The 23,605-nt window shown below is 44.6% G+C and overlaps 1 protein-coding gene and 1 pseudogene across 40 annotated transcripts in view; both read left to right on the top strand.

Moving 5' to 3' along the window:
• The window catches only part of LOC147353366 (uncharacterized), a 478,153-nt gene that overhangs the window by 192,398 nt on the left and 262,150 nt on the right, over positions 1–23,605 (top strand). Inside the window, exon 1 of one of the 40 annotated variants that reach the window (XR_015145077.1) lies at positions 6,375–6,600. The exons of the other annotated variants lie outside the window; for them this stretch is intronic. The gene's annotated coding sequence lies outside the window, so the exon portion shown is untranslated. Of the gene's footprint in view, positions 1–6,374; positions 6,601–23,605 lie in introns of those variants that run through there. 40 annotated transcript variants of the gene reach the window in all.
• LOC147353367 (cytochrome c oxidase subunit 6C pseudogene) lies at positions 21,702–21,921 on the top strand (annotated as a pseudogene).

The following is a 23,605-nucleotide window of genomic DNA, read 5'->3' as shown; positions in this document are numbered from 1 at the left end:
CACTCTCTCCAGCATTTATTTGTAGACTTTTTGATGAAGGCCATTCTGACTGGTGTGAGGTGATACCCTCTTATAGTTTTGATTTGCATTTCTCTAATAATTAGTGATGATTGAGCATCTTTTCATGTGCCTCTTGGCCATCTCTGTCTTCTTTAGACAAATGCCCAGTAGATCTTTTTCCCATTTTTTAACTTTATATTGAACTTCATGAGCTGTTTGTATATTCTGTAGATTAATCTCTTGTTTGTCTCTTCATTTGCCTCAGTTCCCTTAATTGAAAAATATAAGCACTGTCCCAAGAGATCTCTAAGTTCCCCTGAAATGCTTACACTGTGTAGTTGATATTAGCGAGTGGCTCATGACAGCCCTCCACCCACCCACAACTTATAATGCTGAAGTCAGGTGCGGCTATAGAAGGCTGGCACCTTCACAGGGCACTCAGTAATTGTCATACCCTGTAAGTATTTATTCACGGGAAAATACAGAACGTATTTCCTTATGTTCTTTTAGTGTCTACCCTGTCCCCGGTGCTTTCTGATATTGTAGCATGAATTCCGCCTTGTGTTGGTGTATGTTTCCTCCAGTGCAGACTCTGAGATAAGGATCAGGGTGCAAATAGTTTATTTGGAGGGTGATCACAGGATGCATGATGCTTGAGTAGAGGAGAGAGACAGAGAAGACAAAACTCAATTAGGGGTACTTACATGAATGAGGTGTTGCTGTGGGCACCTGGCGGGCAGTCCCCCTGAGATTTATCTCAAATCTGTACCATTGTGGGGGAGAAGCTGCAGGTTTACAAACCACCTCCTGGCCCTGGTTGGTAGAGAGCCTCCTAGGTGTTAACTCTCTGGCACCTTGATGTGCCTCTGGTACAGGTCACTCAAGCTGCCTTGGCTGGCAGCACCTCTATGCAGGAGATACTGAAGGCCATTGCAATATCCAAACCACCTGCCAGGACCCCTGGGGCAGGTCAGAATCAGTGATGCACTGAAGTCAGCTCAGACTAGCACCCAAGAGCCCATTGTCAACTTTTCAAGAATTTTTGCCAGCTGTTCATGAAACACAGTCATTCTTGAACATTACAATTTACAATCTTGCGTGAAATACATTGTATGAAAGACAAAGGTAACAAGTACTAACATCTCATCCAGTTAATTTACTACACATTGCTACTCTCTATGTTCTGAGGTTAGTATACTCATATGGCAATAATACAGTTTGATGACATGTATGTATGTCATCAACCACTCAGGAAATATTTACATCATGGGGATCAGCAGATGTTATCAAGACTTTTTTCTTTTTTCCTCCAGAGAACAGGTGGTTAAGCATCAACCAGCACCCCCGGTTGGGTTGCTCCTGGCAGGGCACTGAGCGTGTCCATTACACAGCCTGTCGCAGCAGCCAGGGTCTGAAATAACCTACAGAATTGTGAAGCAGTGAAGACACAGACAATAGGCTAGGTTTCCAGTGGTGATTCCCAAAGCCTCAGTGGAGAACTGAGGTCCTCAGGCTGCAGCTGCGTCTGGCAGAGTTGGGAAATGGTAGGTGTTAGAAGCTGCTGGTGGGTTCAGGGCATCCCTCTGCGGTAGAGACTTCATGGCCACCTTTACCCCGATCCACAGCAGCAAAAGTTCTGCTGCCATGCAGGCTGCCCTTCATGTGATGGACAGGAGAAAAAAAAAAAGCCACATCTGGATCTCTGACCACAAGGGATTCTGAGAATGATTTTATTTTATTTTTTAAAGTGACAAATGTGTCTTTTATTTTTAAATAAAAATTTAAATTTACATTATTTTTAATTAAAAAAAATGAAGGAACTTTTTAGACAGCCCAATAGATCCCACATTCTACTTTGCAGGTACTACCTTTATAATGACAAAAGCTTATTTAAAAAAAAAAATCACTATTTCCTATTGGGCCCACATACAGCTTTTTTTTTTTTTTCTTATTTTCTAGTTTTGCCAAATATCAAAATGAATCCACCACAGGTATACATGTGTTCCCCATCCTGAACCTTCCTCCCTCCTCCCTCCCCATACCGTCCCTCTGGGTCGTCCCAGTGCACCAGCCCAAGCATCCAGCATCGTGCATTGAACCTGGACTGGCATCTTGTTTCATACATGACATTTCACATGTTTCAATGCCATTCTCCCAAATCTTCCCACCCTCTCCCTCTCCCACAGAGTCCATAAGACTGTTCTATACATCAGTGTCTCTTTTGCTGAGAATGATTTTAGATTTCTGGCTTCAGCATGGCAGAAAAGGGTTGAGTGCTGAGAAAACATTTCACTGTCTGCCACTGGGGACACCTTTCTCAAGAGCCTGAAAGTGGGGGGCTGCCTAGTGGCCACCCTGTAGCCCCAGAGCTCAGCAAGGCCTGGGTGCAGTGGGAGGTCAGTAAGTGTGTATGAAGTGAATTAATGACTCTAGAAGAGGAAATTTTGCTTTCTTTGGCTGGTCCTCATCTTTGTCAAAAAAGAAAATTCTGAAAGCGAATTTAGGCTCAGAATGAAATATGTGGCCTGAAAGCTTACCCCACTCCTCCCCTCCCCTCCTCTCTCCTTGCCCTCCCCTTTTCCCTTTCCTTCCCCCTTCTGCCTCCTCTCCTTTCCCTTTTGTTTTTGTCTTTTTCTCTTCTCTTTCTCCTCTCTCCCTCAGCTTCCATATTAAGATACCTGCTTCTCCTTCAGACACACAGGACGACCTTCAAACCCAGTTCATGGCCTCTTGCATTCCATGCATGGCATCTTTTAGCTAAACATCCCCCTTTTTAGGTGGTCCCTCAGGGCTGCAGGATTATCAGGTCTGGAGGAGTACCTCGTGAGAATTAGGACCTGATATTATTGGGATATGTGGTCCAGGAGATGCCTCCCCCACCTCAGGTAAGGCCAGGCTTCTGCCCTCAGGGAACACCGCGTCTTCCTTGCTGGGTGGGCATGTGCATGGTCCGGGCAGCCTCTCTGGCCCTGCTGGCTGGAAAAGGTCATGTGCTCTTGTCAAAGTATGACATATATGCCTAAGTGGCAACATCACAGGGTCCCATTTCCCCTGTGGATACCTTGATTACTTAGTTAGTGTTAGTTGCTCAGTTGTGTCCAACTCTTTGCAACCTCATGGACTGTAGCCCACCAGGCTCCTCTATCCATGGAATTCTCCACGTAAGAATACTGGAGTGGGTTGCCATTCCCTTCTCCAGGGGATCTTCCCAACCCAGGGATGGATACCTTAATCGGGGTTTTTAAGGACAGTGTTTTATGGAAAGAGACATTGGTGTTGCCGTGTTGGCTCTGGTTGTGGTGTGAGAGCTCAGTGTGAGCCCTTGGAGAAATCCCTTTATCCTCTGTCCCAGCTTGTTCACGTTTAAGACAATGTGCTCTGAGTGCTTTCAATTCTATCCAGATAGCCCTCCATGAGAATCAACCGTGCTCGGTGTGGGGAGAGGCTGTGACCTCCATGTGGGATGGGGTGGGGATGGCCGGAGCTGGGCCATGTTGGGGTAAAGCCCAGGGATTTGCATTTTGACTTGGGCTCCCATGTTGGGGAAGCGGCATACACAGCCCTCTTTCTGTATCAAGCCCACCTTTACCCTCATTGTTGTGACTGCTAGAACTGGCCTGGGTCACTGTGCCTGAGAGGAGAGGTGGGAACCTAGCCCCTTCTCTCTCATCTCCAGGGGAACAGAGGCAGGGTCAGCTTCCCAGAGCACCTGCGAGGTTCCTCTCTTCATGCTGTGAAAATAATGAGGAGGGTATGGGGGGGCTCCTCTTTAGACACAGACACCTCTTCCTCTGTCTCTGTCAACCTACAGACATTTCTGAGTTCTTACACTGAGATTAGTTTGATCTCTTACACTGAGATCAAACCCACACCCATTTTTTTTAAAAGTCAAACGTGCAAAAATCCAAGAAACACAAAAAACAAAACTATCATAAGCCAGAATTGGGGTCATTGAGCATCAGCTTAGGTATTAATAGCATAAAAGAGCAACCCAGAAGTCACGGTCCCACCTGCATGGAGCCCCACAGAGCCCACGGAGGGCCGCGGTGATGTGCAGGGCTGTGCGCACCCCTTGCAGGGTCATTCAGATGAGTGCCATCCCTGGGGCACCCAAACTTTCTTTCTGACATTGTAGACTGGCTTCACACAGACATGAGGTGCATGAAAGTAGGGGCTTCCCAGCCATCTCAGTGTACAGAAAGCCTCTCAGTCACACCAGGGGCCAGGTTGGGACAGAAACATTGATTCCAGCCCTTGGAACTGATAGGAAATGCTCCTGACAAAGAGTGTTAGGAATATGTCTAGTGGGAACTGAGTGTTATATGGCTTTACTTGAAAGCAATAGAGAAATGATCAAATCTATTGACTGTCTACAATGTACCTGAAATCATTTTCCATACTGGGGGCACAGCAGTCATTCAGACTAGGTCCAGTGGACCTTAAATAGGCAACCCATGGGAAAGGCAGGTAGCTGAAGCTGGCTTTGGGGCCATAACAACTATAGACTTGAATTCCTGTAAGATTTCTATGATTCAGATTCTCTCAAAGTCAGTCTCTCCACCCAGCTTCTTCCTGTCTCTGCTGCCTTCAGGAGGGGCACACGATAGCCTCCATCCTCATTTCTGCTCCCATCTCAGCATCCCAGGGCTTCCCAGGTGGCGCTAGTGGTAAAGAACCCCTCTGCCAATGAAAGACATAAGGGACCCAGGTTTGATCCCTGGGTTGGGAAGATCCCCTGAAGGAGGGCGTGGCAACCCTCTCCAGTATTCTTGCCCAGAGAATCCCTTGGACAGAGGAGCCTGATGGGCTACAGTCCATAGGATCACACAGAGTCAGACACAACTGAAGTGACTTAGCACACACGCACGCTTTCAGGATCCCAGCCAGATGAAGAAGATGTTAAATGAGGAAAATTGTGTTGATTAGCAGATATTGTGAAACCGATCGGACAAGAAAAAGTTCTAGGTCTGGTGGATGGAGTCCAAGGAGGCTGAGAGGTGGGCAGCTCTTAGGGACATGGGCAGGCAGATTGCATAGTGGAGAGTGCTTCCTTGGGTGGCCACTTGTGCCTGAAGAAGAAAGCACAGCTCAAGAAGGGGGACCATGTGACCAGCCTGAACAGGAACCAGGAAGGTGGGGGTTGTCTTGTGACAGGCGAATGGCTTTCTGGTTCTGAGCTTGGCTGCCTGTCCCTGGCGGTACTGCCTACATGTAGGGAGAACTCCACCTGCGGCCTCCCCCGTGTGTCTCCATGTACTGTGCACATGTGGTTGGTAAGAGTCATTGCATCATGACTGTTTTCCAGTATCCTTATTTTCTTCGTCCTTTTCCTGTGCCTGGAATATCCTGGGCTCAGTTCTAATCTCAGATCTTTGCTTCAACTCCAGCTCCCTGCAAACCCCATCCCTAGACGCCCATGTACTCCTTTTCCTTACTAAAATATTACATGCCTTTAAGATGATCTCAAGCCCCCTTTTATTGGGAAACCCTTGCCTGACTACGCGTGCCCTCCAGTCCCTGAGTATTAGTTATAGTATTAGAGTCGCAGCATGTATCATTTCATTCCATGCTCCAGTACCTCTAGGAAGTTGCAGTCCTTTCCTCCATTGTACAGATGGGGAAACTGAGACTCCGTGAGGCCTAACCTTGTCCCAGGGAGGAGGAGCTGGAGTCTGCAGCTGTATCTACTCTGCTGCTGAGAAGTCACTCAGTCATGTCCGACATTTGAGATCCCATGGACTGTAGCCCACCAGGCTCCTCTGTCCATGGGATTCTCCAGGCAAGAATACTGGAGTGGGTTGCCATGCCCTCCTCCAGGGGATCTTCCTAACTCAGGGACTGAACTCCCATCTCTTACGTCTCCTGCCTTGGCAGACAGGTTCTTTACCACTAGCGCCGCCTGGGAAGCCCATGTCTGCTCTACTCTGTGTTATATCCGCACTTCCTGGGGAGGTCACTTGGCATTCAGAGCAGTGAAACTTTGGGCTGCATGAGCATAGCATGGGGAATGTTTCACAGCGTGATGGCCAAGCTGCAGAAAGAAGCAGACTCTGGGGTGCGGACCCAGCCCTGGGTGATTATGGCTGGTCGGTCACACTCAGAGAACCACTGATTTAAGAAATGGACGTTATGGTGTAAGTGACAGCTTGGGTTACCTGGAACTTGGGATTTGAATGGTTCCCCAGACCTATTGAATCAGAATATCTAGGGTGAGTGGGCCAGGAATCTCTGACTAAGTGCCCCCAGGTGGTTTGTAATCATCTGTCGAGTTGGGGAAAGCTGATTGAGAGTCAAGCCCACCTAATTAGTGCTTAATTGTATTCTGCTTTATCTTCTTCCCCAATTAGTTCTTCTGCATCAATTAAGCTCCTTGGAGGCTCAGACAGAGCACTCAACTCAGAATTGTCCCAAGAGCTTGTGTGCTCCTGGGCAGGTGACTAATGTTGCTGGATGTATCTGTGCTCAGAGGAGAGGGGTTTCTGGAATGGAAGGAAGGGGGCTGCCGGTAAAGCTGACACGGGCTCCTACACCTCCTGGCTTGGCAGTTGCTGTGCCTGTCATCTCAACAAGACTGAGTCTTTCCTGCTGCCTAAGGACCAGGTCAGGTTTCTTTCATTCTGTGAAACAGAGTGAATGCCATTGAGCCTTTTGATCCTTCTATAGATTGGCCTGGGATTGGTGCTGTCCATGGTGGGTGCCTTCAGGATCATCCTGGGCTTGATGCTGTGTTGGGCACATACATGGTAGGCACACTTACCATCTGCTCTTTCCTTCCTGGAAAGGGCATGTTACCCACCTTGAACATTCCCAGAGTGTAGAACAGTGACGTGCACAAATAAAGTTAATATTTTAGTTTCCTGCTTAAATCTCAAGAGATACTATCAGACATTATGATACCATTGCAGCGAATGTGAATAATGTGTGTTGTGTATATGTTTATTACTCCCACTTTTAGGTGCTGGATTCCCCCCTTACCCAGTCCAGATTCTTATACAATGTTGCTTTCTGGAAGTTAATTTTTGTTTGTTTGTGAATGAAGTTATTAACTTCTCAGGGTGAAAACTTGTAAAGGGGTGAATGTGTGTTCTTTGTTGAAAAAATTTTCTTCTTAAAGCTATTCTAGACTGTACTTAAAGACTCTGAGCATTTAATGATAATGTTTATCATTAAAATGAAAATAATAATAGCTACATTATACATTTCAAATATCTCTGAGAAAGCATTTATCACAGTGTACACATATAGCAAGTTCTCAAATTGTAGCTCCTTGACACAACACCAACAACGTGAGGTTTAGGCAGAAGGTAGAGCATGTATTTGTCACTATCAAAAAACAATCAAAACAAAGGAAATTATAAAAAACTCAGTGTTGGTGATGTTGTGATGGACTAGGTACACTTTTGTAGGTCTATTTATTATTGCATATCAAGTCATAAATATTTTTACATACTTTTGTTAGGATGTCAGTTCTATGAATTACTATAAGAATGATTTTTTAAAAAAGAGCAAATTTAATTATAGACATCAATGTAATTTTCACTGTGTAATTTACAAAAAGGGAAACAGAAAGGAACTTACATGACAAAAATAGGAGATATATAAATTATAGTGATTCAACATATGGAATATTTCATAGCAATTAAAAAGGCCAAAAGCAAATTCTATGTAAAAACATGAACTGATTTAAAATAAGTATAATATTAAAAAGACAGTTTAATTTACATTTTGATTTAAATTGTACAGAATTATATATATACATAAGTGTATGACTTACAAATAGCTATGAAAAGAAGAGAAGCGAAAAACAAAGGAGAAAAGGAAAGATATTTCCATGTGAATGCAGAGTTCCAAAGGATAGCAAAGAGAGATAAGAAAGTCTTCCTCAGCAATCAATGCAAAGAAATAGAGGAAAACAACAGAATGGGAAAGACTAGAGATCTCTTCAAGAAAATTAGAGATACCAAGGGTCCATTTCATGCAAAGATGGCCTTGATAAAAGACAGAAATGGTATGGACCTAACAGAAGCAGAAGATATTAAGAAGAGGTGGCAAGAATACACAAAAGAACTGTACAAAAAAGATCTTCACGACCCAGATAATCACGATGGTGTGATCACTGACCTAGAGCCAGACATCCTGGAATGTGAAGTCAAGTGGGCCTTAGAAAGCATCACTACGAACAAAGCTAGTGGAGGTGATAGAATTCCAGTGGAGCTATTTCAAACCCTAAATGATGATGCTGTGAAAGTGCTGCACTCAATATGCCAGCAAATTTGGAAAACTCAGCAGTGGCCACAGGACTAGAAAAGGTCAGTTTTCATTCCAATCCCAAAGAAAGGCAATGCCAAAGAATGCTCAAACTACTGCACAATTGCACTCATCTCACATGCTAGTAAAGTAATGCTCAAAATTCTCCAAGCCAAGCTTCAGCAATATGTGGACTGTGAACTTCCAGATGTTCGAGCTGGATTTAGAAAAGGCAGAGGAACCAGAGATCAAATTGCCAACATCTGTTGGACCATCGAAAAAGCAAGAGAGTTCCAGAAAAACATCTATTTCTGCTTTATTGACTATGCCAAAGCCTTTGACTGTGTGGATCACAATAAACTGTGGAAAATTCTTCAAGAAATGGGAATACCAGACCACCTGACCTGCCTCTTGATAAACCTGTAGGCAGGTCAGGAAGCAACAGTTAGAACTGGACATGGAACAACAGACTGGTTCCAAATAGGAAAAGGAGTACATCAAGGCTGTATATTGTCACCCTGCTTATTTAACTTATATGCAGAGTACATCATGCAGAGAAATGCTGGGCTGGATGAAGTACAAGTTGGAATCAAGATTGCTGGGAGAAATATCAATAACCTCAGATATGCAGATGACACCACCCTTATGGCAGAAAGTGAAGAGGAACTAAAAAGCCTCTTGATGAAAGTGAAAGAGGAAAGTGAAAAAGTTGCCTTAAAGCTCAGCATTCAGCAAACTAAGATCATGGCATCTGGTCCCATCATGTCATGGGAAATAGATGGGCAAACAGTGGAAGCAGTGTCCGACTTTATTTTTTTGGGGCTCCAAAATCACTGCAGATGGTGACTGCAGCCATGAAATTAAAAGACGCTTACTCCTTGGAAGGAAAGTTATGACCGACCTAGATAGCATATTCAAAAGCAGAGACATTACTTTGCCAACAAAAGGTCTGTCTAGTCAAGGCTATGGTTTTTCCAGCAGTCATGTATGGATATGCATTGGACTGTGAAGAAAGCTGAGCACCGAAGAATTGATGCTTTTGAACTGTGGTGCTGGAGAAGGCTCTTGAGAATCCCTTGGACTGCAAGGAGATCCAACCAGTCCATCCTAAAGGAGACCAGTCCTGGGTGTTCATTGGAAGGACTGATGCTAAAGCTGAAACTCCATTACTTTGGCCACCTGATGCGAAGAGCTGTCTCATTAGAAAAGACCCTGATGCTGAGAGGGATTGGGGGCAGGAGGAGAAGGGGATGACAGAGGATGAGAAGGCTGGATGGCATCACCGACTCGATGGACATGAGTCTGAGTGAACTCCAGGAGTTGGTGATGGACAGGGAGGCCTGGTGTGCTGCGATTCATGGGGTCGCAAAGAATCGGACACGATGGAGCGACTGAACTGAACTGAACTGAAGTGTGTGACAATTAGAAACAAAAAGACAGGACTATGTTTGATTTGTTATATTGATGTTGCTAAGTTTATTATATATACATACATATCTTTCAGTGTTTAAAATCTCCATGATAGTTCTGTGAGATAGTTTTTATTACCTTTATTATTGAGATGAGGAAACAGACACAAATATTTTGCTAAATCACATAGCTATGAAAAGGTGAAGGAGGCTTGAAACAAACTGTCCCTCTAACTCCCAAATCTGTGCTTTTTTGGGTCAGTTATTCACAAATTGGGCTTCCCTGAGAGCTCAGTTGGTATACATGTGTGCATTTGGTGTTGGCTTCTCTTGAGAACTCATTTCTGAGTAGACTTTATCTCATATTTCAACAGTGTTGATAAAGAGATATATTGTCATATGGTTGGCCTCAATATTTCCCCTTATTCATGAGTATATGTAGACTCCTCTTGCATGGACATTAGACTTGGCCATGTGACTTGCCTTGGCCGATGTGCCATTGGCACCCATGACAAAAGCAGGCCTTAATAAACACCTGTGAGCTGGGATTTGTCCTCTTGAAACCCAGCTGCCATGTTATGAGGAAGCCCAAGCTAGCCACAGGGTAGGCTTTCAGGGAACTAAAGCAAACGAGGAACCCTGGTTGAACTCCCAGCTCACAGTGATCACCAACTGCCAGCTCACAGGTGATCACAACTGTAGATGACAGTGACCCTTGGTGAAACCCAGTGAGTAGAGGAAACAGCCAGTGAGCCCAGCCAACCCATAGATTCATGAAAACCAGTAAAACTTTCGTTGTTTTAAGCCACTTAAATTTGGGTAAAAGACTTTGATGCTAGGAAGGATTGAGGGCAGGAGAAGAAGGGGACGACAGAGGATGAGATGGTTGGATGGCATCACTGACTCAATGGACATGAATTTGAACAAACTCCAGAAGATAGTGAAGGACAGGGAAGCCTGGCATGCTGCAGTCCACAGGAGTCACAAAGAGTTGGACACAACTTAGCAGCTGAACTAAAACAACGAATTTGGGGATGACTTGTTATCTAGGAGTAGGTGACTGATATACTACAAGTGAAAAATTTTAAGTACCAGGATAAATTTAGCACATAGTAGGTGCTTAATTAAAGTGGGTATGAGCAAGAAGGGGTAAGTTCTGTCTCTTGTCATTCAGATTCCCTTATGACTGTCCACTGTAGCCTTCTACTTTATGAAGACAAGCTCTCTGTTGAACGGGATCTATCTGTACCACAGGCCAGCAATCCTGACTCAGAGCAGTCCTTCCTAGAGGGCAGATGGTACCGTTCCATGGCAGAGTGGGCATTGTCCTTTAGAAAATGCCAGATCCTTTATAAGCTGGAGAGTTAGAGTCCCTGCTTGGTAATTGCCCTGCCCCCTGCTAGTGCTTCCTTTATTGGCTCCCATAATAAAGCTCAGTCTCATGCTCATTTTTTAGCTTCCTAAATGGAGCCTGCCATGGAACAGCCATTTGTATCGGGATCTTAGGCAACCATGGCTGTTCCCAGCCTCAGCAGCCCCACCGCCACTGCCTCAGTTGAGGTCCCCGTCATCTCTCCCTTGGATAATTACAGCTGCCCCTAACAAGTCTCCTAGCATCTTGGCTTATACGCCTCCATTCCATTCTCTGTAGCAGGCGGTAGGCCATTTCTAAAGCACAAATTGAATCATTTCACTCTGGTTTTTTAAAGTCCCTCCAAAAGGCTCCCCACTGTCTAAAAGCAGTGTCTCTCAAACTGGATTAATGAGCGTTTTGTAGAATATGGGCTAGGAACGAGATTCGTAGTTCAATTTGGCAAATCCTGGGTGAAACAGAGTTTTCCAGGTATTTGTGTGTGTGTGTGTGTGTGTGTGTGTGTGTGTGTGTGTGAGATAGGACTTCTCAGAGCATTCAGTATGCTGATACAGATCAAGATTCTTCAAAAGGGGTGATATAAAATGCAACATTTACTAAACTTACTTTCTTGGAAGGCTGTCTTTGGTTCATTGAGTTAAGGTTTAGAATTTTTGAAATAATAATTCCAAGTTCCTTCATTTGACATGCAAGCTTCTTCATGATCTGACCCCAGCTTATCTCTTCAACTCAAATCCCTACGTTTTCCCCAAGTTATTGCTTATGAGAACTTAACGCTTTTGCATCCACATTCCTTGCACCCCAAATCTCTTCTGTCTCCTAGCCTAGTTAATTTTTATTCATCCTTCAAATCTCAAGTCAGTCTTCCCTCCTTGGGGAAATATCCTGTCCTCACTCTACTCCACCCCACTCACCCCAGCCTCACCACCCTGACCTGAATTATATGTTCACCTCACATCATCCCATGATTTTTCCTGTTACAGTAACTTCTACACAGCCTTATAACTGCCTGCTAGTCTTTCCTTCTGTCTCCTTAGCACTTAAGTGTTTATTGAATAAATAAGCACTGAAAAAAAGAACAAATTTTGAGACATATGCTGTTGACTAAGAACTTCTGAGAGCAGGAATGTTTGTAGTAGGTATTTTTTCAGGTACCAATCCACCCATGGTCCAAACATATCTTCATGTTAATCTTACTCCATAGATGGTCTTTGGGATGCTAACTCCTTGGACCACATAAAATCATGTGAACAAAACTGGGCATAGTCAATTTAACTCTCTGAAACTTTGGACTTGACAGTTGCTGGAATGTTGAACTACAGAAAACATAGACTCCAGAGCTCTGGTGATCATTCTATGTGGGAACAGATGGGAACAATGGGAGCAGAGCTAGAGCAGAAGTGTGAATGCTCAGATGTTCCTTAGAAATAAGCCAAGATGGGGAGAGATGGTGGCCTGTGTTGCTAACTGGTCTTACATGCTCCTTTCAGTGGTAGCTGAAGCCTGGCTCTGTTGGTGCCTGTGTTTCAGTTATAAGTGTACCATTCTGATGAATTTCCTTTTTCCCACTCCAGTTTGTCTGAAAGGGGTTCCTGTTATGTGTTACCAGTAGGGTCTTGACTAAGCAACATTCAGTTTGCTTTCCTTGAAAAGCTCAAATGTGGATGGCCTTATCCTCATGCTTCTCTTTGTCATGGCCACGTTGTGAATATTAATGGAAGTACTTAGGCAGGTCGATTGTGCATTGAGAATATGAAATATGTGTGTCACTTAAAAACAAATGATTGTCAACATAGCGTCTGGGCTGAATTAGTCTCACCCAGCTTGTCACAGTTGATCTGAAAGGGAAGCTGTGACAATGAGTCTGTGCCAGACTTTATGCTTCCCGAGGTCAGGACCTAAACATGCAGATTCAAGAATGTGCTTTCTGACTAATGATTTGTTATCATTAACTTGATGCACTGGTGGATTTATAGAGAGGAAAATGTTAATAAAAAGGTTCTTTGAGCTGCATTTCTGCTTTGCTGAGCTGTCATTCCATTAAGCAAATTTGAGGCAACGTAATTGCTACAAGATTCTCCATATTTGCAAATGAATTTGTGACATTATTTGGGAGATGAATGGGTTTTTACCTTGACTTATTGGACTAAATCCATCTTGTTTTCAGGAGATGTGATGATTATGGTTTTCCATGAGCTTGCAGGGTTGCTAAAGCAGTTTGCTGTTGACAAGATAGCAGACAGATAGGCCTGATTTAGATCTAGACACTGTCCCTTACTAATGGTGTGACCATGGCGCAGTTGCTTTTCAGAGCCTCAGTTCCCTCATCTGTCACGTGGGCCCATTGTTAATACTTGGCTTATGGGGGTTCAATGATAAATTTGATGATGTGAGACATTTCTCTGAAGAAGACATACAGATGGACAGCAGGCACATGGAAAGATACTCAGCACCCCTAATTATTAGAGAAATGCAAATCAGAAGCACAGTGAGGTACCACCTCACGCCAGTCAGAATGACAATCATTATAAAGTCTACAAATACCAAGTGCTGGGGAGGGTATGGGGGAAAGGGACCCTCCTACTCCTACATTGTTGGGGGGAATGCAAATTGGTGCCACCACTAGGGAAACACAGTATGGAATTTCCTCCAAAAACTAAAAAGAAAGAGTTGCATTTGATCTAGGAGTCTCACTCCTGGGCCTATATCCAGAGAAAACCATAATTTGAAAAGATGCTTGCACAGCAGTGTTCATTGTAGCACTATTTACAACAGCCAGGACATGGAAGCAGCCTAAATGTCCATGACAGATGAACGGATAAAGATGTACTGTATGTGTGTACACACATACACAGTGGAGTATTATTCAGCTGCAAAAAGAATGAAGTAATGCCATTTGCAACTATGTGGATGGACCTGTAGATGATCATAGTAAGTGAAGTAAGTCAGAAAGAGAAGACAAATACCACATGATATCACTTATATGTAGAATCTAAACTCTGACACAAATGAGCATATCTACAAAACAGAAATAGACTCACAGATACAGAAAACAGACTTGTGGTTGTCAAAGGGGAGGTGGGAAGGGGTGGCAAGGGTTGGGGGTTTGGGATTAGCAGAGGCAAGCTATTATACTTAGAATGGATAAGCAACAAGATTCTACTGTAGAGCACAGGGAACCATATGCAACATCCTGCTACAAACCATAATGGAAGTATTTATGTTTATGTATATGTGTAACCGAGTCCCTTTGCTGTACAGCAGCAAGTAACACAACCCTGTAAATACAGGTAACATGTATACATCAACATTTTTTTAAAAATTTTGATGATGTGTGTTAAAAACAAACTGGCATCCAGTAATTAGTAGTTAATTCCTCTTAAACTGTCTTTTGATCATGCCTTTAGAGCAAGAAGGAAATTTGCAATGAACACAAATATACACAGATCTAATGTGTGACTACAAATGTAGGATTGGGGCCACACCTGGCTGGGGTGAAGGGTGCTGGAGTAGTTGCCCTCCCCCTACACGCCTGTGACAGGTAGCATCCAGTAGGGGCAAGACTGAGCCCATATAAGTCGCAGTCAAAGCATAGCCATCCCAGACTTTAGCTTCATGATCATAAAGTGCATGTTCGAAACCCAGGGAATAGGCTGGGGTCACATGTGAGTACCATATAGTCATTTTAATTGCCTGATGGACATGGTGTTTGAAGCACTTGTAGTTTTAGAATGTTCTGTGGGATTCTAATTCCTTTCCCGAAAGAATCTGACAAGCAATTTATGAAAGTAGTGTGAAGCTGGGGATGATATGGAATTTAGCATAAAACTTGCATTCTGGTTATTCTGACTGGTTCCGGTTTCTTTGCCCTTGGGCTCATTATTTCACCACATGAATCCTGTTTCTGTATCTTTAAGATGAAGATAATATCACCATGTGACACAAATACATGTTTATTCATTCATCCAACAAATGATATCCGCAGGGCCAGGGATCTAGCAGTGAATAAACAGAAACAATCTTAACCTCCACTGGGGGAGGAGGTGAGATAATAAACCTCTTAAAAAAGTCAACTTTAGAGTTTGTCAGATAGTGGTAGCTGACTTCCCAGGAGTGAAACAGTTCAGGGAAGAAAGACTTCAAATGTCAGCAGGAGGTGGGGTCATCACTGTGGAACAGAGTGGCGGGGCTAGAACATCGGCAGAAGGTGGTATGTGAATAAAGACCTGAGGAAGTGAGGGAGCGGCACTTGATGATGCTGGGGCAGGGTGAGAGCATCCCAGGCAGAGGCACAAGTGGGGGCAAAGAACTTGAAGTGGGAGTAGATCTGGAGAGTCTGAGGTGGCCAGAGTGGAGTCAGCAAGGAGGAGAGAGCAAGAGCTGAGGAGGAGAGAAGCAAGAGCTGAGCATGGAATGGTAGGCAGGACAGACAGCTTGGTAGGCAGGACAGACAGCTAGGTAGGCCTTGTGGACCTTTGTCAGGACTTTGACTTTTCCCCGTGAGTGCGATGGGAAACCAGTCACTGGAGAGTGAGGAGATCCATTAACAGTACAGGCTGATTTATGCTTAACAGTATTATCTCGACCCCCAGTGCCCTTAAAGGGAAGCCACAGACCTTTGGAAATGTGGCTGATGAGACAGAGGGTCTGACTTTTCCTTCTTATTTCATTTGAATTACTCTAAATTTTAAAATAACTTGTTGATTTGGTTGCATTGGGCCTTAGCTGTGGCACGTGCAGGCTTCGTGGCATCAGGCAGGGTCTTCCTCTGCTCTGTGCAGACTTCTCTGCTTGTGCTGTATGGGCTCGGAAGTTGTGTCACAAGGGCCCTCTAGTTGTGGCACGTGGGCTCCACTGCTTGCGGGCTCAGTGGTTTTGCCTGTGGGCTTAGTCGCACCACGGCAGGTAGGATCTTAGTTCCCCATTGTTCTTTGTTGTTGGTTCCCTGACCAGAGATCAAACCTGTGTGCCCTGCGTTGAACCACAGACCACCAGGGAAGTCCTTAACAATGATTTCTTCATTCGGTGATTGGAAAACTTTTAAGTGTGTTTGGAACAACTTGGGTATGTGAATGTCTTTTTTCAGCTTTACATTTATGAGTTCTAAATATAGATCAGGTATTTCCAATAACATTTTTACCATCTGAATTGAAACGTTCTATAATTGTAAAAGATACTTCTCATTTGTAAAACATAGAATGAAAAAAACTAAGGTTAAAAAGCCTCAGTGATGCTGTTATATTCACTGTATGTTTAAATAATAATATTTTGAATCTATTGAGTTCAGTTCAGCTTAGTCGCTCAGTCATGTCCGACTCTTTGCGACCCCATGAACTGCAGCACGCCAGGCCTCCCTGTCCATCACCAACTCCCGGAGTTCACTCAAACTCATGTCCATTGAGTCGGTGATGCCATCTAGCCATCTCATCCTCTGGCGTCCCCTTCTCCTCCTGCCCCCAGTCCCTCCCAGCATCAGGGTCTTTTCTAATGAGTCAACTCTTCTCATCAGGTGGCCAAAGTATTGGAGTTTCAGCCTCAGCATCAGTCCTTCCAATGAATACCCAGGACTGGTCTCCTTTAGGATGGACTGGTTGGATCTCCTTGCAGTCCAAGGGACTCACAAGAGTCTTCTCCAGCACTGCAGTTCAAAAGTGCTGAAAAAAAATTCTTCGGCACTCAGCTTTCTTCACAGTCCAGCTCTCACATCTATACATGACCACTGAAAAAACCATAGCCTTGACTAGACGGACCTTTGTTGGCAAAGTAATGTCTCTGCTTTTGAATATGCTATCTAGGTCGGTCATAACTTTCCTTCCAAGGAGTAAGCGTCTTTTAATTTCATGGCTGCAATCACCATATGCAGTGATTTTGGAGCCCCCAAAAATAAAATCTGACACTGTCTCCACTGTTTCCCCATGTATTTCCCATGAAGTGATGGGACCAGATGCCATGATCTTAGTTTTCTGAATGTTGAGCTTTAAGCCAACTTTTTCACTCTCCTCTTTCACTTTCATCAAGAGGCTTTTTAGTTCCTCTTCACTTTCTGCCATAAGGGTGGTGTCATCTGCATATCTGAGGTTATTGATATTTCTCCTGGCAATTTTGATTCCAGCTTGTGCTTCTTCCAGCCCAGCGTTTCTCATGATGTACCCTGCATATAAATTAAATAAGCAGGGTGACAATACACAGCCTTGACGTACTCCTTTTCCTATTTGGAACCAGTCTGTTGTTCCATGTCCAGAATCTATTAGGTTTTATATAATACAGTAATGCTAATTTCACCTGCTTTTTTTTTTTACATTTTTAAAATATAACGCCTGCAAAATTATGAGTGGCAAACATGGCTCACGATTAGAGAGCAGTGATGCAGAAAAAGTTGTGCACTACGTTTTGTTTATATGAATGAATTTATTCATTCTGTCATTCATTCTTTCATTACAAATGTCCTGGGTGCTTTCCATGGGTGGAGCACTGTGCTCCTAGAGAGAGGTTTGGGTGCCCCCAAGCTAAGCACAGAAAAACTGATGCTTTTGAACTGTGGTGTTGGAGAAGACTCTCGAGAGTCCCTTGGACTGCAAGGAGATCCAACCAGTCCATCCTAAAGGAGATCAGTCCTGGCTGTTCATTGGAAGGACTGATGTTGAAGCTGAAACTTCAATACTTTGGCCACCTGATGGGAAGAGCTGACTCATCTGAAAAGATCCTGATGCTGGGAAAGATTGAGGGCAGGAGGAGAAGGGGATGACACAGGCTGAGATCGTTCGATGGCATCACCGACTCAATGGACATGAGTTTGGGTAAACTCCGGGAGTTGGTGATGGACAGGAAGGCCTGGCATGCTGTAGTTCGTGGGGTTGCAAAGAGTCAGACATGACTGAGCGACTGAACTGAACTGAACTGCCCTCATGGGACTTCTGTTTTAGGAGAGACAGACAAAAAAAAAAAACAAAACAATCAAATAATGCAAAATCATGCTAAGTGCTATGGAAGCAAAAATAATGGTATGAGAAAAAGCAGGGAGGGGATTTTGGGTGGACTGTGGAGGCAGCCTCTCAGGGGACCTGAGGAATTACTGCTGCTGGAGGATTATTACCAAATTGCCATGCAGAAGTGCTTTTTAAACCCTCAAGTGCTGTCACAATGAGTTATTGTTAATATCTGTGTTCTTAGGGGCAAGGCATTCGGCTGGAATATGATCCCCTGGAGAACAGAGACTGAGTCTCAGTTAACATTTCACAAGGGTGTCTGCCTGGTGTCAGACACTTTTGAGGTGTTGGCGAGGATGTGAAGCTCCAGGGATGCCTGGGGAGATAGCTGCTGCTTCTGCTAAGTCCCTTCAGTTGTGTCCGACTCTGTGCACCCCCATAGATGGCAGCCTGCAGGTTCCAGATTCCACCGAGTTTAGTTGGAAGGAAAATGCAGTGGTTCAAATAGGAGTCAGGTGTCCTCCAGGCTGAATAAATGGTTTGCAAGGGGGTGTGGTAGGGATCCTAGGCAGGTGAAGCCCGAGTGAGTGGAGAAGATGCTTAGAGAAAGAGGATGTAACCTGTGGGTCTGAAGCCTGTGGGAGCTTTGAGAGGTGGAGAGGAGCAGGGAGGGTGTTCAGGACAGGAAGCAAAGGACAAGCAGACGTTTGAAAGTGGGATCTGTGGCCAAGACTAAGGATGCTCCCAGGAAAGAGGAGGAACGATTGCTATTTGACTTTGTCCTTTGCAGCCAAAATGGTGGGTCTGGTCTTTTGAGTTCTGAGAAGTCACTAAATATATGGCTCCAGAGAGAAATGAGATCTAAATATAGATTGGGTCTTTCTAATAAAAATGTACCATCTGAATTGAGTTACTCTGTAATTGTAAAAGCATTCCAGATTTTGAAAATTTAGGATGAAAAAAAGGAAAAAGAAAACTCAATTATATTTTTTATATTTATTCTGTGTTGAAATAATATTTGGATATATTGGGTTAAATAGGTTATAGTAACATTACTTTCACCCATTTCTTTCTACTTTTGTTTTAAAGTAACAACCAGAAAATTTTAAATTACAAGCACTGCATATGCATGTGTGCATGCTCAGCTGTGTCTGACTCTTTGCGACCCCATGGACTGTAGCCCACCAGGTGCCTCTGTCTATAGGATTTTCCAGGCAAGAATGCTGGAGTGGGTTGCCATTTCCTTCTCCAGGGGATCTTCCCAACCCAGGGGTCAAACCTGAGTCTCTTGAGTCTCCTGCATTGACAGGTGGGTTCTTTACAAATATTGCTCACATTCTGCTTCTGCTAGAGAATTCTGCTCATGGTGCTGCCATGGCCAGCACACCAGCAGGGGCAGCCTGGTCCCAGGCCAGCCTAGGTTTCCTCTCTGTGAAGGTCTTCAGATGGCTCTTGAATGTCAAGGGTTTCAGACACCCCTACAACTCCTTGCATGTGGACATCAGAGTCACAGCCCCAACTTCTTAATGAGATGCTTAGTTTTCTCATTGAAAGGGAGAAGTGGTTCCTTGATCAGATGCGCCCGTATTTCTTTCCACTGAGAGCCTGGTTCCTTGCCACGTGTCACTCTAGTGAAGCAGAGACGCTTGTCCTGCGTTTGTAAATCACGTGCATGGGGAGAGAGATCTTTGGCTTCAATTCACACAGTGTAGACAGGATCCAAACCTAGATCCTGGGCAAGTCCTCACCCTTGATGCAGTCGTCAGACCCTTGAAAATAATGCTTTCAGGGACTTCCCTCTCCCCATTTCTCAGGTAAAAAACTGAGACCCAGAGACAGAGACTTTGTCAGGGATCCTGCTACCACTGTCTTCATCACCAGCAATTCCCTCCTAAGTGGAATTCCATGGAGAGAAAGATGGTTTACCCCCTCTGGAGCCAGGAAGAAATCTGGGGTCTCTCTTCTCCTAGCCCATTAATGTGGGACAGTAAATCCAATATTTTTTGGGCACTCATTTGAACCAGGAAAAATGCTGCCAAGGTGATGGTGGCCTGGTCGAGAGCGAACGTCCCCTTCCCAAATCCTGTGCGCACCCCTCCCCCTGTCTCCCGTGTGTCTGGCTTTCCTGCCTCCAGGGAGACTGGCAGCTGTGGACAGTGCAGGCTGGGTGGGGATGGCGCTGGCTCTGGGTGACACACAGAGGCCCTGGCTGCTACTGATCTCGTCCAGGATTCAGGGCTGGGAGCCAGGCGGGCGGAGATAGGCTCACCCTGGTGACAGGACCTCCTGCATGCTGTTTATAAGCACATCTCCTGCCATCTGGGCCCTGTCCCCATGCCTGGCCTCCGTCCTGGGAAGCCGAGCCGTGTCACACACACACATACACACTGCACTTTGATGTGTCCCAGGCCAGAAACCTGGGTAGAAACCTGAGATGGAGCAAAAGGCTCATCCCCAGGGACGACCATCCCCAGGCGTCGCCATAGACTCCTCAGAGCTCATCAGAGGCCCTACCCAGGGCTTGTTGGGAGGTGCTGGGCCCCCAGCTCTGCTGCCCCCAGCCCAGGGATGTGACAGCAGCTTGGCAACAGGATATACTGCTCCCCTCCCTAGTGTCACCTGTGGTCACGGCTCTCTGTTGATTGACAGCATTTCACATCCCTAAAAATTACGTTCTTCATCTGAAAAGAAACACCCTGAAATGTTAGCAACAGTAAACGTCTTTGGGTGTTGAGTCTATGGATGATTTTTCTGTCTCTAATTTCCTTTTCTTTCTTCTGAACATTTTCTTCACGAAGCCTATATTACTTTATAACAATAATATTGGAACAAAGGTTTCTCTTTTTTCCTGCCTAAAAGGCAGGCTATGACTCCCATGGAGCAGATTGTCTGCTTGGAGCAAAGATGAATGTTTCTGAATTTGCCCTAGACCCACCCACATCCCCACATGCTTCATCCTCCTTTTTGCTCCAACCCTATTTCTTCTTCCTGGCGGCTGCAGGGATGGTGGTGGTGGGGAATGGAGGGGAGGATGCCCTTCTCTCCATGCTGAGAGCTTTATATACTTTGTTTCACTTATTTGTCAGCAATAAAGCGGGTCATAAGAAAGACACACCATGGGGAAGGAGAGCCCTTTGAGGCTGGTTCTGGGCCCCCAGCAGCAGTTCACGCATCCCTGCCCAGGGTTTGTCCCATGGCCGTGTCGCCTTCATCACACACCACGTGCTGTCACTACCACTCTTCTGCTGCAGCTCTGCTGCACCGTGCGGCTTCCGCTGGACATGTCCACTGTTGTCTGTCCTCCCCTTTTGCAGATTATATTAGTCGTGATTCTCTTTTATACACCTGACCTGGGAATTTGACTCTCTGAGCTCATCTCTGGAGCTTTCTCTTTCTCCACTTTGTCCAGTGAAAGGAGGAACAACCAGCTAGCTTCATTATGTCTGTTGTTTTACCAAAAATGTTTGCAAGTATCAGATGCACAGTCATCCAGCCCACGCTTAGTGTAAGTGGTTGATGAGGAGGATGCAGTGCTGGTGCCGTGTGTATTGCTGCTATCACATGACGGCTGTGGACCGCCAGTGGTCTCTTTACTCCTGGAACTACAGTCAGTAGTGTTTTTACATCTAGTCAGATTAGAGAGCCAATTCCATAAACCCCATAACCAATTCAGGAAACTCATCCTTGTGTATTTCTCTGTCAGTCTGGAAGGACATCATTGTTGAGCTGTCAAGAAGAAAAGCTATCATGGCTTCTAGTTCTTTGACAAAACCTCAGATGTGTGGCCTTCTGTCCCATCATTTCATATTGTTGGAGCATTTATTGTCTCCCTGGGAGATGCAACTTTGTGTATGTTTGCTGTGGCTGAACCAAGAAAGAAGGCATATGCATATTTCTACAGAAATTATGATTCCATAAAAGATTTTGAGGAGATGATAAGGCAAGTATGTTTCAGAGTGCAAAGTGATTTTGGAGGAGAAAGAATTTCTTTGCGTTGAGTTCCATGGAAGTTTGTCACTGACCTTTGTTCTTGTTTGGACTTCCCTGCTGGCTCCAACTGGTAAAGAATCCGCCTGCAATGAGGGAGACATGGGTTCGATCCCTGGGTTGGTAAGATCCCTTGGAGAAGGCAAAGGCTACCCACTCCAGTATTCTGGCCTGGAGAATTTCATGGACTGTATAGTCCACGGGGTTGGAAAGAGTCGGACACTACTGAGTGACTTTCACTTTGTTCTTGGACTATGAAAATATGAACTATGACTATGTGGGCTAAGGAATAGTTTCTCTTGATAAATAAGTGATTAACAAATACCATGGACACCAAAAAAGTAATCCTTAAAGTTCTGTTCCTCTGGAATCACTCTTGGTTTCAAAATCTATGTTAGTCATGGTTCTGCAGAGAAGCATAACCGATAGAATCTATCCATCATCTGTGTGTCTGTCTGTCTACGGAATTAGTTCACGTGATTGTGGAGGCTGAGAAGTCCCAGTCGGCAAGCTGGACACCCAGGAGAACTGTTTTTGCTTCCAGTCCACATCCGAAGGCCTGAGAACAAGGAGGACAAGTGGTGTTAGTTCCAGTCCAAGGCCAGGAGAAGACTGATGTCTCCACTTGTGCAGTCAGAACAGGCAGAGTTCCCTTTTATTCAGCCTCTGTGTTCTATTCAGGCCTTTGATTGATTAGGCCCCTATTCAAGGCCTAATGAAGTCCACCCTCATAAGGGGGTACAATCTACTCAGTCTAGTGATTTCTCTTGGTAACCAGAGCATTTCTCAGAATATCTATTTACCAAGCTGAGTGGACGAGAAATCACGCATGTTATATTATGGTGTATGTGTGTATGTGTATGTATGGTAGTGTTTAATCACTAAGTTGTGTCTGACCCCTTGTGACCTCATGAACTGTGACCTTCCAGGCTCCTCTGTCCATGGGATTTCCCAGGAAAGAATACTAGAATGGGTTTCCATTTCCTTCTCCAGGGGATCTTATCTTTCCAACCCAGGGATCAAACCTGTGTCTCCTTCCATTGGCAGGTGAATTCTTTACTGCTGAGTCATCAGGGAAGCCCTGTGTGTATGTATAAGCATACATCTATATAATTTATTGAATTTTATTTAATTAGTAACTTTTATATACTAAAATTATATTTTTGCATAATAATGATCATATTCAAAATAGTTTACCTCTGGAAGGCAGAAAAGGAAACGAGATTAGAGAGGGATTCACAGAGGCTTCAAATTTATCTATAATATTTTACTTCTCAATAAAATGCTAATATTTTATTAAGCTGGGCAGTTGTGAACCAGGTGTATTTTATATTATCTCAATACATTATGACATGTTGAAGATATTTACAATGTAAAAGGAAGGAAGGGAGTGAGGGAGGGAAAAGGAAGGATGGAAAGTAGGGGGAAAGGGGCAAGAACAGAGGAGACCAGGTGACACCCAGAATGATGCCAAAATCAGGCCACAGAACCAGCTGGGAGGAGCCCCTGCCACCACTGTCCCCAGAATGTAAACCATGGCCCCAACACCATTGCCACCCACTTCCAGAATAGAGTCTCTGTGGTGCCCTGTCCCTAGATCTTTGTGTCGCCAGCTCCCAATCCCATTCAGGCACATCCCAGGTTACATACCTTACTCTAGATGC

This window comes from Bos grunniens, chromosome 18, assembly GCF_055505025.1.
Source record: "Bos grunniens cultivar Pamir isolate PY7600 chromosome 18, Bosgru_T2T1.0, whole genome shotgun sequence".
Classification (NCBI taxonomy): domain Eukaryota; kingdom Metazoa; phylum Chordata; class Mammalia; order Artiodactyla; family Bovidae; genus Bos; species Bos grunniens.
Note: the sequence above shows the minus strand (reverse complement) of the source record. Positions and strands in the feature narration are given on the sequence as shown.